This window comes from Beta vulgaris, chromosome 7 (assembly GCF_026745355.1).
Source record: "Beta vulgaris subsp. vulgaris cultivar EL10 chromosome 7, EL10.2, whole genome shotgun sequence".
NCBI classification, from domain to species: domain Eukaryota; kingdom Viridiplantae; phylum Streptophyta; class Magnoliopsida; order Caryophyllales; family Amaranthaceae; genus Beta; species Beta vulgaris.
In genome coordinates, this window is record NC_079208.1 from 15,112,053 (window position 1) to 15,115,300 (window position 3,248).

At 35.9% G+C, this 3,248-nt stretch overlaps 1 non-coding gene across 1 annotated transcript; it reads right to left on the reverse strand.

Annotated features, from left to right (window-relative positions):
* Window positions 1-2,923: 2,923 nt before the first annotated feature.
* Window positions 2,924-3,029, reverse strand: LOC125492127 (small nucleolar RNA R71). The gene has a single exon (XR_007268572.1). It is a non-coding gene; the product is annotated as a small nucleolar RNA R71 (small nucleolar RNA).
* Window positions 3,030-3,248: the final 219 nt, after the last annotated feature.

Here is a 3,248-nt window from a genome sequence, read left to right on the forward strand (position 1 = left end):
TTAACTCTTAATCATATTTAGCCCTCGATTAGTTATAGATTTCATATTTTATTGCTTAGAATCCATGATTAGTGAGTAGCACTAGTAGAATAATTGCTTATTGCCGCGGTGGTATTGTTGCGGTTTTACCCATACGCAACAATATATCACATAAAAAGAAAAGGTAAAATATAAATAAAGATATTGCTGCGATTTCGGCCTAAAACCGCAACAATATGATGTGAACAGGAAATTTTTTGAAAAAAGTTGACTATTCGACCTGGTATATTGTTGTGGTTTTTGACAAAAACCGCAATAATATATTAAAATAATATTAACAAATATTATTTTAATATATTGTTGCGGTTCTTAACAAAAACTGTAGCAATATCATTAAAAATATTTAAAAAAAGTAAAAAAGGTAGGTGAGTTAGAATTTTCTTTTTTCTTCCTTTCACCTCATCCTGTCACTTAAGCGCCTCACTCTTTAGATCTCACGCCTTCTCTTTCCTCTCAATCTTCAGATCTCACGCCTTCTCTTTCCTCTCACTCGCCGGCTATAGCGTTCCACTTTCGCCGGTGACTTATGCCTCCAAACCCTCTTGCATGATGTCGACCGCATAAACAACACTCCGAAAAAGTCGACTCGCCTCGCCATCATGGCCACCATAACAGCAGTTCAATCGGCAACTATGGAGTCAACAACTCTCAAAACAACCTCAAATATGGAGTCGCGAACTCAACTCGCTCAAACGTCACTCATCGAGAGTTTGCTGATTTCGGTTCGTTCACTGATTTTGTCGAGACTCGAGAGTTCTTCGCTGATTTCGTTTGTCGCATTTGTTTGTCCTTCAAACTAGACGAAGACGAAGCTCCTTCGGCGACTCTTTGAAAATCTGTTTTTTGTTTTTTTTTTCTTTTTTTTCTTTTAGATCTAAACTTCTGTATTTTTTATTTTCTTCATTTTTATTTTAATTTTCGATTTAGATCTTAACTTCTGTATTTTTATTTTCTTCATTTTTTCCGCACCATTATTGTTGGAACACATAGACTTTTCAAGTTTCCAACTTGACTTATTTGTGCTTATTATTATTTTCAATGCCTGAAATAATTAAGTTTCAATATGTATATCTCACCGGCATCAATTCTATTGCTTGAAATTTTCACTCGAATTAATGACAAATATACAAAAAAAAATCACCTAATCCTGTACCTATTGCTGCGATTTCTGGTAAAAATCGCAACAATATGCTTATTATTTATTAAAAAATAAAGTATATTGCTGCAGTTTTCCCTAAAAACCGTAGCAATATACTAAATTTTTCTAATAGAAAATGAATATATTGCTGCGGTTTTCGCTAGAAACCTCAGCAATATATTAAAATATAATTGCGGTTAAAAATCACGGTAATATATTAATTATCTATTGCTGCCCCCATAATTGATGCGCAGCCAAAACCGCCGCAATAGGCCACTTACTGACCTCAGCAATAAACAATTACTCTACTAGTGTAGTTTCTTATCTAGGATCAGGGTGAAAGTATGGATTATGGTTTAAATGTATTATTAATGTGATTGTGATGATCTAAAGATGTTTATGCATTGAGCTTGGTGTTTTGAGGCCTTGGGATAGATATTGATCAAATTTATACTTTGGTATTTTGAATTCAAATGTTCTTAAATCCAATTTTGAACTCTTTTATCATCCCTAAGAATCAACTTAATTGCTAGGCTAATATACTGGTAGAAATTAAGGGGATCCTTTATTAGGATAGATATTGATCACATTTATACTTTGGTATTTCCGAATTTATTGGATCTCTCTTAATCAATTGATTAAAGATCATTCCAGAGAGGATTTAGTTAATTGATTAAGCGATCATTCTCGAGGACCATTCGAGAGAGGACTCGAGTATTTTAGAGGAAAACCAAACCTTGCATAATCGTATCCTTTGCTTCACAATTGAATTAACGATTGTTGCTCCGCTTTGATCCATAATAGTAACCTTAACTCTAGTGTCTTCCTATTTGATATTTTATCTCGTGTTATTTCCTAGTTCTTTGATATTAGCTAGTCGTAGTTGTTACCAAATCATTTTTAAAACCCCCAAAAATCCTTTAATTAGGTAATCTAGACTTGAAAGACCTTAATAAATGTCATTTTCCCTGTGGATCGACCCTTGACTTGCCTTTATTACTTTCTTAGTAATTGCTTGTTTATGTTTTATAAATGCTTTCTGAAAAGTGATTTTTGGTGCTAAAAACCTCTTGTCAAAATGGCGCCGTTGTCAGGGAACTTGTGCTATTAATTCAACTCTATTTTAGTTTATCTTTGCTTAGTTGATTTTTCTTTTATTTTCTTTTTGATTGTGGTTGTTATTTTCTAATCCTCTACTTAATTTTGTTGTGTTACATGAGAAGAGGATCTCACGGTTCACTCACCTTTCCCCTAGATCTAGAAATTGATCGTAATTTGCGAAAGTTTCAGAAAAATTTGGAAGATTTGTCTTTGGGTTTCGAACCATCTTCACCAGCCTCAAGTACAGCAAGTGAAGTTGAGTCAGATATGGGTGAAGCAAATCCACAACTCTTTGGGGATTTTGAAAATTTGGGTTCCTATGTTCTTCAAGGGGGTATTCGACTCCTCACCACTACTACAAATTTCAGCATTCATCCTCAGTTCACTCGGATGGTGAAAGGAAAATAATTTTGTGGAGGGTCAGATGAAGATCCTCTTGACCATATTGACAGGAATTCTTGAGATCTGTGCCATGATAACCACAAATTACGTCTCTCCAGACTACATCACGATGCATCTATTCTGGTCTTCTCTTACCAAAAAAGTAAAATCATGACTCAAGAGCTTATCTGCTAATTCCCTCACTACATGGGAGGAAGTCACAATGGCCTTTCTGCAAAATACTTCCGAGAGTGGAAGACAGCAGACATAAGAAGGAAAATCTCTCATTTGAGAAAGAGAAGGATGAGACACTTACGGAAGCTTGAAAGCGGTTCAAGGAGATGATCCGTTCATTCCCTCACCATGAGTTCAAAAAAAAAAATCTCCTCAGCCGTTTTTCTATGACGGCCTTGATCCTAAATTACGTGCCAACCTTGATGCTGGAGCGGGAGGTCAAATTTCTAAGATCCCGCAAGATCAACTTTAGTCCACTATTGAGAAGTAAATAAGAACCGCGCCTCCCCACCTGCACCACCCCCGCAGCCCCTACCATCCCCCTCCCCCTCATCCGCCGTTACGATTTACAAGC